Source organism: Ruditapes philippinarum, unplaced genomic scaffold, assembly GCF_026571515.1.
Source record: "Ruditapes philippinarum isolate M1 unplaced genomic scaffold, ASM2657151v2 ctg1720_1_1_1_1, whole genome shotgun sequence".
In the NCBI taxonomy this organism is placed as follows: Eukaryota; Metazoa; Mollusca; class Bivalvia; order Venerida; family Veneridae; genus Ruditapes; species Ruditapes philippinarum.
In genome coordinates, this window is record NW_026863699.1 from 8,922 (window position 1) to 21,465 (window position 12,544).

Consider the following 12,544-nt stretch of genomic DNA (forward strand, 5'->3'; position numbering starts at 1 on the left):
TGGAAGTCAATACACGCTACAAAATATGCTCGCAAGACAGGCTATAGGGATTTCGTTTATTTAGATACTGCGGTTATCAAAAGTCGGGAAAAAAAATCGTACAAAAGCTAACATATAATAACAGTAAACAAGGAGCTGTAACATACTTCAATTCTGAACATTTAATTGAATTGATGATGTAGCTTAACTACACCTGCATCATATATTAAATAAAACACATTACTGGGCTATGTGTTTATATTATACAAGTATATACGAAGGTTGTCCCAATATTCTGTGACAATATTGATTAAAAGCTAAATAAAACAGGTACGAATTTGATATTTTAATATGTTATAAACCCATATAATTTAAACATTTTCACAAATTTTCATAGATAAATATCAACACACAACAAAAATATGCCATAAACACCATGGCAACTAACTGAATTGCGGCGCACGTCCAACGTCAAAGACGGTGTTAAATCTATATAAGGCGCCTTTCTCAAATACTCTCAATGGCTTTCAACGCACTATTGGTATCCAAAAATCGTCAATTTCTGACTTAAATCATGTGGTTGTTAATGTCTGTTGATTGTTTGGATGGCATACATTAATTTTTGCTATACGCGAACTTCCGGTCTCGTTACTTCTGTTTTTAGCTGTAGGAAATAGGCGACGAAGATCGGTCTTCCTATCCGTATTTTCCTTATTTTCGCTTTTTGTAGCGCAAAACTCTGGTTCCGTTCATGCCTTTTGTACACGAATGCTCAGAATATGTTGCTAAACTGTTATATATGGTATATTTGTTGAAAATCGTTACATGTGTCATCTCGAAATAGTCATGAAACCTGAGAGACATGTTCACTGCGCCGCAAATTCTTCGAACGTCGCCATTTTAACTTTCCTATTTTATATGAGATATTTTCATTTATTCGTATCTTTTTCGTTTTTTAAGTTATTTAACTAAAATTTTCAGAGATGATTTAAACATAGCAGCAGAGGAAGTCAACGTGACATTGTGCAGACACATCATCAGATATTTGAAATATACGTAATTAATTTCAGCCTATTCATAGCAAAATGTAAATTATTTGACGTGCGCCGGCAACTCAAACCAATGTCTTTAATACTGAAAATTTCTAAGTTACTAGTGTAAATTTTTTGTAAATGATTTGTTGTAATGTTAAATAACAAACTTAACGGTTATATGTGTGAATTATTTTCTATTGGCGTTAAAAATGAACCGGCTATAAAATTTGTCACGGACTTTTGGGACAACCCTCGTACATACATATTACATTATTTTTACTTACTAAAGTTATTTGTGTAATATTAAATCACATTCATGGATACAAAAAACAACGAACAATTACATGCAACATACATATATACATGAATTATCTTTTGCATCTTTAGTTCTGTTAGCAATTGATATAATTAAAGTGAATTTTATTTGTGGAAGTCAAAATGTTACTTTGTTTACGTGTTGCTACCTTTACGACACAGTATGTCCAGCGCAAATATTTTCAGTTGTAAAACATCCAACATACTCTTAATATTATTAAACCCTTGCTTGACATTTCTTAAGAAAATAAATGGGTTCTGAGGCATAATGTGCCTTTAAACTGAATATTTACGTTTCATGAATGATTTAAATTGGAATTTCAAGCATTTAAGTCTTTAGATTATTGTAACATTGGCACTCATACGCACTGATAATGTTACATCAAAAACGTTCCGGATTATAATTCGTAATACATTTTCATCAGAAAATATCATTCAGATCAATAAACCACTCAAATATACGTCAAAGTGCCGAAGTTGCTATAAAAACTATATCGATTCATGTCTGCAACTAAAAATAAAGTAATTAAGTAATGACCATTGATCAATCTATGGAAAAATACACGATTTATATTGAATAACCATGATATGAGATTTTATAATACTGCACGTTTGTAATGTCGCTTGTCATTGGATAATCGTGACGTTTACATAATTTTATATGCACGGCTGTTCATGAAGAAATCTTACTTTTTTCTCTAAAAAACGTTTTTTTTCTGTATTATAAATTCGTTATAAAGATAGTTGACATGTTATATGGCCGTATATAAACGGCTGTTTGCAATATAACCCAAGCCTAGCGGCTCGGGTTATATTTACAAACAGCCGTTTATATAGGGCCATATAACCTTACAACAATCTTAATAACTAATAATATACACATAACTCATAATATCGTGCTGCAATAACTAAAAAAAATTATCGGATAATTGGCTGAAATGTTTCGTATATTATCAAATAAATGGATATAGTGGTGTGTTAAGGAAAATAGAAGTTAGCCATTACTTATCCATGTGTCTGTTCTTTTATTCTATTTCTTATAGTTTTAAGGATTGCAAATCGCTTATGGCGGTGCTCGGTGGCTTGATGCTGAACTTCTTAATGTTTTGTTTTTTGTTTAGAAGAGAATGGATAAAACCAATTCTGTATTTTTTATTTTTCTGACTTAGAGTTATCTTAATAGCTTTTTTTGCTTTTAAGGAATCATTCCTTTCTAGAGTATTTTATCTAAAGCATTTTTCTAAATGTTTAATTACTTCGAGATTGGCTCATTCGACATTGACTTCTTCGACATTGTATGCAAGTAAACAAATACTCTTGTCAAAAACACCATTTCTGAAAAACATGGAATTTTAGTAATGATAATTTATCTCATTTGCACAATCATGATAAATTATAGCCCCATTTACAGCTTATAGATTGTTTCAAGCAATAAAGAGAATATTATATTTGATAAAATTGTGTTAAGCAATAATATTATATGTATGTCCAAATTTTCATACGATATTATAACTTTTATATCAAGATTACAAAAGGGAGTAGATTTGAACGTTTTGTTAAGGTTCGTTGTGGCAAATGTGATTTTCTTGTTCGAAAAACATGACAATAATTAAATCCATTTTTGCAGAATCATTGTGACAAAAAGTAAAAACTAGAAAATCCAAAAGGGTCATTAATTAAAAATACTTCAAATCTAGAATGCTTTAATTGGGTGGTTGATCGACATGCAAGTAATCTTCAAGCGCTGTTTTTTATGACAGTGGTGTAAAAAGGTTATAAAATCTTATCTATTCAAATGAACTTAATATACATGTATATATCAGCTGTTTAAACATTGTAATTTTTCAGAACAAAATGAAAACGGAGTCATGCAAGCATGATATATTAACCCCGAGTACCGACGAAGTAGCTTGGTCATATTTCCGAAAATTCACAAATTAGATCATTTGTTACAAGAACATGTAGAACAACAACAATACATTTACATACAAAGTTATTTCATCGCAATCTTCTTACAAGCCAATGTAATTATATAGCTCTGTATTTTCATATTTAGTTAAACGGCAAACGTCTGTTTGTGCAACTAGTTTATCTGTTTAATGTGGTGTTCGGGAATGTAATCTTTTTAAAAGTTGTGTCATTGAAACGACATTATCTCAGTAATCAGTTAAAAGTCTTGCTCTACTATAAATACTTTCGCTTTGAGCTAAGTATGAAGGAAACAATGTACAACTGAAAGGCTCGGCGTAAACACAATATAAAGAAAGGAATTACACGATGTACTCACATCATTGTTTTGCAGATGGCAGAACAAAAAACGTGTATATTGTACGTAATACTATTATTACAAAGTTAAAATATTGTCTTTTATCTGAAGGTAAAACATTTTCTTTTTTACTTAAAGGATTCGAAACATGTTGGAGAGATTAATGTTTACTTTCGTAGTTGGAAACTATACCCCGCCATGCCTTCTTCCTGTTAACCGGTTATACAAGATTACTTGCAACACTTTTCACTCACTTTGTTATTTGATAAAAAAAGCCTTGTCAACTTGTCGTGTGTCTAGCATTATAAACTAATCTAAAATAATCAAATACAATTTAACAAATACGTTTGTCGTCTCTTCAACAGCCTGAAAAAATGTCTGTTCGCCCTGGAAATTAATCTCCGTTACAATATACGTCGCCCTGTAAATAAATCTGAGTACAGTGTAAGGTACATGTACATTTAAACATTCAGATGTCATAAAGTCATAAATATTTGGGATCATCTTAGAAAAGTTTAGGAATCTCAGTTTGCATACTGAACTTCTTACATAATATATTTGGGATTAAGCATATTGTCGCTGCTGCTTGTATGTTAATAACTAAACATAATATGGGACTATAGACAATTTTTATTATTTGTTTTAATCATAATAAACAATATCGTACACATGTTATCTTTTTCGGAATGCAGGCATCCGACAACGAACTGCTATAATTCATTATCTCTTCTCTAATAGTTGTACAAACATGTTTAGATGTTAGTCAAACGATGACAATAATTCCTACCTTTATTCTCAAGGAATTAAAAAACCATTAACCTAGTTACTCAAATAAATTGTTCTTATTCTTCGTACAGCCGCCCTTATGTCCACTACCGGTTTGGGTTTGGTGCCTTCTAGGTGTTCTGTTGTGGTAGCTTGGGTGATTCGAGGGCTGCGTCCCGTGAACGTTGCCGTTGTCTTGTTGATCTTTATTCTCGTTTTTTGTTGTCTTTTGTAACTTACTAGTATTACATGTGTTTTCGTATTTTGAAAAAATGACAAAACGAAAATCTCACAATTATCACAAAATATCATATCTCTTTACTTAAGCAAAATTGACATGCATCTTGACATCTTACGGTAAGAATATCACAAAATGTTGTATCCATTTGCTAAGGAATAAGGAATATAATTATGACAGTTCATTGTATTTGAAAGTTTACTATATATGCTAATATAATTGAGTAGTTAATACATGTATATATGTCAACTTTAGATTAATCATGCGTTTATTGGCTTCCGTACAGGGTGATATTATATCTAACACCATGTTCTTAACATTAAATGCTAGTTAATGTTATAGTATCCCCATATTTACCGCATATCGCTCCAGACGTTTCCTACAATTTCAACGTTTTATATATCCCTTACATATGATTAATGTGGAGCCGACATCCGATAGGTAGTCTCTTTCAATTTGTATTCATGTTGATTACAAACAACAAAGGTGGCATATTGAAGACTTAAGTCTATTGTGCACAAGTCTTTATTATGCTATTAAGATGTCATTCTATATTTCAAAAAGATATGTAATATGTGCATGTAAGCTGTGCGAGTTAATATAAAAGACAAAATTAACACAAAAGTTTTCATTTACAATATTCGATACAAGCACATATGCGACTAAATAATTAATGAGCAGCTCAGGTGACAAGGTAGTTATTGGACCATTAACGAGTGGTTCTTCAAAATTACATTTTATGAAAATTAATTCTGCACATTGTATTCTTGTTTAATGCACATGCAGTCATTTACTTTATGGATCAGCCACTTTTCATGGAATGGCCCAAACATGTAGCATTTAAAATTATATGATAAACGATATATGAGCATATCTGCGGACGTTTCTGAATTCAAATTTTTGCCTTGTCATGTTTAAATGTTGAACTTTGCTTATGCCAGTGCTGGGGGAAGAGATATTGGCGGTAGCTTGCATTTAACACTACCTGTCACTAAAAAAGTGTGTAAAGAAAGTTCTTTTTTATAGCATGATGCAGGCATTTTATATGCTAGTTATTGATAACAGAAATGTGAAGGTTCTCAATTTTAAAGTAAAATGTTGTCAACCATAAGAGGAACTTTCAACGTGTCAACGTTGTACACAAATGTTAATATAAAATCAGTATATTGCAATAAATTTTGTCAGATAATTATAATTCAATAATCACGCTAGCTCACTAATCATTTAAATTTATATGTACGTATATATCAAGTTACAAAACCATCAACGGGTGCATATTTCCAACTTAATTTGCATATTATTAACTCGTTGGCGACGTAACCCGAGATTTCGTGTATTTATGTTTAAACTGAATAATTGTTATAACAAACATAATTATGTAAACATGTGTAACATTTCAACCATCCTATCATATATCATGCCGATGTTATCTCATAATATTTTGATAAAAATGTGGGCATTGAAATATTAATATTAATTGAATAAAAATATACATGAACAATCATTTAAATAACAATGCACATACAATTATCAGATAGATAAACCTCAGTAACTACATCTGCAATGTATGTTTTACATTTTATTGTGTCAAAAGACAAAAAAAAACTATTGACATGTGTTGTTTTGAAATTCAAAACTTTCTGAAAATCACGATCGCTAATATTTGGACCACATAATATTTAAACTGTATTACTCTAAATTGTATGTCTTATACTATATTATGTTATAATCAAGGTGAAATTGACATTTTACAATAAACTGATAAATGTTACACGCAATATCAAAGATATACACCTTTTAGATAATCTTTAAATCTGATATTTGTTGGCGATTTGTTTTGTTCATAGAACTGGTAAGAAAAATATAAGATTCATATATCTGCTTCCAAAATCATACCCGAGATATGTATTTCTAATATTCTGTTCATTATGAAGTAGTGCTGTCATCATAATGCATTTCATCAGCCAGAATTAGTTTATGTTAAAGTACCTGCTCATTAATAATCTCACAGTGTCGTCTGCATAAATCATTTTCTACAATTTCGAGTCTAATCTTAAATTTTAAAATTTCACTGGATATGATTAATGGGAAGTTGGCATCCCGTAAGTAGCGTCACAAATTTTGTATTCATCTTGATGCAAATAAAGCAAATAAAACATAATTTGAACAAAGGTAAAGCATTTAAAAAGCCTATAGTGTACAAGTTCTCATATTTTATTGAGATGTCATCTAATATTTTGAAAGATTATATGTAACCCATGCCCATTTAGATAAAAGATAAAATAAAATATAAATCGGGGTATTAATTTATCATATTTGCTACTGATACATAAACCTAGGCATTTACAAGCTCGTAGAAACATAAAGGAGGTAATGAGATAAATGGATTTGCTTATAGGGTCGAATACGAGCAGTCATTCTATATTCTATTTAGTTTATGGTAAAACATGAACAATACTACATATTTCATAGTGATCGCTGTGTCTGAAATACGACTGTGAAAGATCGAAACGAAGAGCAATAGAAGAAGAAAATACACGCTATAAAATATGCTTATCTGTTAGATTGAAAGTCACTTTATATTTAGGTTAAGATAATTTGTTATGCGTTTTTGAGAGATTTATACTGTCGACAATATAAAAGCAGCATTTTGTTAAAATGATCAATAGCGAATGAAGTTTATAATTTCGCACCGACTGCTTAGCACCGGTTGTAGCTAGACTAAATCTGGAACATAAAAAGTAAAACATTTAACAACAGTGAGTCAAAGTATGTCTTATTTCATTTTTGTAGCGTTTCTTGTTTTTTTATACGAGGTATATATAACCTTTATATTTCAGCTCGTCAAAAGATGTTAGATAGTTTGTAGACAAATACTATGACAGCTTTAAGTTTTCAAATTCTTAGAAGAAAACATAAAGTTAAAATTACATGACATTTAACCCCCCGAAAAGAGTTATACAAATTAAATCAAGATAGATTTTAACTAATTTTTCAGCAAGAAAAATAAGGATCGTTTGCTTTTTTAATGTTTCTTATTACTCATTATTTTAGAAATATTTATAAATATTGTTGATTTAAAACAATAAAAAATATCAAAGATTATCATAGAGACATTGGAATGATTGCAAACCTAGATTAGAATACCTTTCATATGTTATTAATAATATTTATAAAGATAAATGGTCTCAAAGAATAAAGAATTTTGCACTAGGTATCATAATCTAAAGACCGATTATTGGATAGGTTAACAATGTTCAAAGCAATCGTGTTAATGTGATCTGGGATTACCATCTAAATTTCTTTATATATTGAGGTTCTGTCCAGTGTCCTTGATGCTAAGGATTTGAACAAATTAACACTTAACTCGCGGAATATCTTAAATGGAGATGCCCCTGTTTCATAACGTGCTTTATTGTTCTTCATTTCTAGGAAGAATTTCGTTTCAAAGAAATATACATGGATACTGACTGAATAGCACGCTTAGTGCATTCCATGACCAACCGTGTTGTTTTATCTGGGTCGCCTTGGGAAACGCATTTGTCGCCAGCAGGCCAAGGGGCTAAAGCACGTCACTTGTATGCCAGATGTTAAAATAAATGTACAAAATGGACAATGTACAATTACTATGCCTATTATAAGAATAATAAATAGCAGTTCATGTTAGTATCCTTATATAATTTATTTATCTTTGCAACCCCATCAGTTGACCAAACAAGTAACAAATACAAAAAAAAAAAACGAAAAAAAACAACAAAAAACAAAAAACAAAACAAAAAAACAACAGAAAACAAAGACATGAAGCAAAACAATTAAGTATAAACAAAATAAAAAACTTAATATAAACATCTTGGATCATGAAACTTCATGTGGCAAAAAACCTTTTCTCACTAAATGATTCTAACATTATTCAACCCCCAACGTTTTTACAAGATACATCTTTATACCAACCGCTAATGTTTACAAACAAATGTTCTTTTTCAGTATAAACAACGCCTCACTAAATCCCTGTACAAATTTATCAACATGATTAAACTAATAAAGTTTCAAAGTTTCAAAGTTTTATTCATATCAAACCAGAAGATCAACGACCCATGTGGCAAAATGCACAGTACAAATTACAAATATGGCAATTTACATACTAGCATATAAGACCTGCATAAATAATATTAACGAACATATTTCCGTTTCAGTGTACGTAACAGTAAACAAAACTTATTTAGCAAAAGGTATAGAGTTTTGCATATATAACAGTTTACATAATTACAAATATGCCTACTAGTTTTACAAAATAATTACCTAATGTAAGTGTCTTCTCAAAATGTATCATTAGAAGTCTGTATCATATGACACGGCTCCTTTTTTAGAAAACTTTGCGTGTGTGTTTTTTTTTCTTCAAAACGTTCTATGTTGATTTCCTACAGGTAATGTGTTATTCACGTATAAATTGCCTAGCAACTATGAACCTTTCCGTTGCCTCGTCAATAAATGTAATAAAATATCTTATAAAGTGTTTAACCATCCAGAATAAACGACTTGTCAACAAATGCATTCGTCTGCTATCTCTATATCGTCATGATAAATTTCGCCTCAGCTAATTAATCTCTCTCACAAATGAGGTAAATTAAAAACATGTGCTTGATTAATTATAGGAGCTAATCTTTATCACGCTCAGGAATCTAACTATGCATATTGCACTGCCTTCTTAATCCACCCGGGATTATGTAAGAGTCACAACTACTCGAACATGAATAAATACAAACAACTTTGGTACTGTATGCGTTTTATCATAATTAAAACCAACGTACACGCTCTTCCAGGTGTTTTTTCCAGATGCAACGTATATGGGATAATAATCCAGATTCATTACTCCTTTGTAAAAAAGTATTTATATAACTTAAGCCAGGGATAGAAGCTGGTTTTTTTAGACCCCTAGCATACTCAAAATAAATTTTATCTTATTTCATGAACGATTTATTTGCAACACTTGGATTGTTAAAACGTTCTGAATTAAATATTGCAGTCATTTAGATTACCAGCAACAATGATAGCAATGTTCTAAATTTATTTCGTTCATTTGTGCTCAGATATAGCTAATGAAATTCAAATATCAAAGGTACACAATATACACAAGTAAAGTATTGATACATCTCACATGGATATTCAAATTGGACCTCTTATATCATCTGTGTTTTTGTAAAGAAACCTAGTCATTCCGTTTTACTGTCATTAAACGCAAAAATATCAAATATGTTTAATAAAATTACAAGTTTGCCAACATCTGTAAACATTACTATAATTGATGCTTTTCAATGTGCATATAATTTTATCAGTTTTCTTGTTTAAACTATTGACGAAAATTGTAAAAGGTTTATCGAGTAATTGCATTTTACAGATTTTATGTTTATAAAAGAGATAAAGATAATAATAACCGTAAAAGAACTTTTTCGACACAATATATGGTTACAATTTAATTGTGTAGGACCCCTATGTGACTTATCTGAAAGCTATAAATTGAAGCATTCTTCTATGGTACTGACAATTTAAAATGCAACAGTGACAACGATAACAAAAAGGACGCTTATTTTATTCATTTAATTATAGAGAGCAAATATTACAATGTCGCACATTTATTGAAGTTTTGAAATTTAAGAAATGTCCCAATAACAACTCGTTTGATGATATGAAAGTCAGTCTATAATATTATAACGATACTGGTTAGAAAGCACTTTCAATAGACAATTTTGTCTATGTTTACCTTATAAAATTTTATTGACCTTTTAACATTTTATTGTTATAATTGTGTTCTGTTCTAGTTCATTATCAACTTTTCTCTCTTTGTTTAGTTTGCTTGAAATGCTACTTTTACAATATTTATTCAGTCGTTTAATTAATTTGATTCAAGAAATATAATACACTCAAAAATACTCGCAAACCCTTTAAAAAAATCTACCTATGCGACGAATGTAGCCCAGGATCACCCAGCACATCTGCTTTTTAGTCGCTTTGTAGACAGTTAATACATGCAGTTTGTAATTTCCCCAACAATCATGAATGGTATTGTCTACATTAAAAGATACATGTAGACGGTTCTATTGAAGATATATAGCGTTGTGAGGTTTTAAACAAGTTCTTGAATTTCAACTTTTACATTACTCTTGTATATGATTAATACGGAACTGTCAACCGATAAAAAGGCTTCACAAACTGTGTATTTATGTTAATGCAAATAAAACATTACCTCAATGAGGAAGCATTAGAATAAATATCTAGATAGTTAACAAGTTCTCATATTTTATTAAGATGTCATTTCGTCATGTGAAAGGTTATAGGTTACCTATCCCAATTTAAATAAAAGATAATATCAAAATGATTCGTAATCATATGTTATATTTGGAAAAAATACATTGAAAGGTGTCGTTTAGCAGATAACCTTCTTCGTTTAAGGTGACAAAACTACGAGTTTTTATCATGTTGATAAAGTTTTTGTAAGAACTGATTTGAATTGCTGATTATTTTTTGTACATTTATGATTCATCTCAAAATCTTACTGTCGCGTTTTCACCATCGTAGTTTCGTGATTTCGCGTTTTCATCATCGTACTGTCGAGTATCGCGTTTCAGATCAAACCATTCATAGGCGATGGCCCTAACGGCATTCTGGAGTTATGATCACATTGCACGATGTAAGCTTATCATAAGGTCAATGATATTTGATGTACGTTGAAATGCTCTTGTCTCTTTATTTAGGTTATAATGTGCATTACAGTTGTTTAAGCAATGCAATAATCTTTATATTTCAGATATTACTTAAAGATTTTACAGCAGTGTATTTTGGCTCTGCATATTGCTTTCGGAAGAATCCCCAAGCACAAATTTGGAATGTATTTGAAAAGCAGTTAACAAAAGGAACAAAACAAAAGCAACATTTTATGTCACCGCCAGTTATTATATCCGGTTAAAACCCCAAAAGAACTCAGGTTATATATACAATTGTAGCTTTTTATCATTAGATGTAATGTGAAAAAAAATTCAGACATCTCTCAATTTAATATTAACATTAATTTTGTTTTGCATAAATACGTTTTAATCACAATTTATTTGGTAATTGATTTATCTCATGCTTTCCCTTTGTTTGATAATAGTTATTGTTTTCATGTAGAGTTATACACAACACTTACTTCTTCTCTTTCAGATGCCACCAGTAACAAAAAAAATTTGAATGCTGCTTTGAAAAGAAAGGAAAAAACAATGAAAATTTAGCATTATAACTGACATTAACCAGGCGAGACTAAAACATCATAATTTTATTAATCGAATACATGAAATAAATCATATTTTACTATAGAATGCATTTCAGATATCATGATAACTCATTTGGTTGAAATGAAACAACCCATGATCAGGAAGGGTTGTAGAGTGTCATTAAAACCTCCGAGAAACAACTCCATGACTATATATAACATTATATTCAGGTACAGAAATGTTATATTTTTATTCTCTGAAACAATGATTTATCTAACGGGAGACTTGAATTGTGCTGATTTCATATGCGTTATTTACTTGTGCACTATACAGACTTGTTATAATTACAAAGTCCTGTCTAACAAAATTAAGCAAATCTACAAAGAAAATATCTACGATAATCCAGGATTCATGGAAGAGGATGTCATACAGATATTTCGTAATACAGGATATTTTTTTCAAAATCAAATGTGTTTCAAACACATTTCACTATCGTAAATATTAAAAGGTGAACACCTGAAGCACTATGCGTACACCTGCAGCACCGGACATAGTGAGTATTTACTTTTTGACACTGACATTTACAAGGAGCTGTCGCTAGTCAAAACAAGTATAATTTTGATCATCTAAAAAGGTAAAATGACTTTGATGTATGAAATGAAACGTTTTTATCACAATACATGCTGTTATAAGCGGTTGGTCG

The 12,544-nt window shown here is 30.4% G+C and overlaps 1 long non-coding RNA gene across 1 annotated transcript; it reads left to right on the forward strand.

Annotated features, from left to right (window-relative positions):
* Positions 1-11,405: 11,405 nt before the first annotated feature.
* Positions 11,406-12,296, forward strand: LOC132723075 (uncharacterized). The gene is made up of 2 exons (XR_009624690.1): positions 11,406-11,576; positions 11,792-12,296. It is a non-coding gene; the product is annotated as an uncharacterized LOC132723075 (long non-coding RNA).
* Positions 12,297-12,544: the final 248 nt, after the last annotated feature.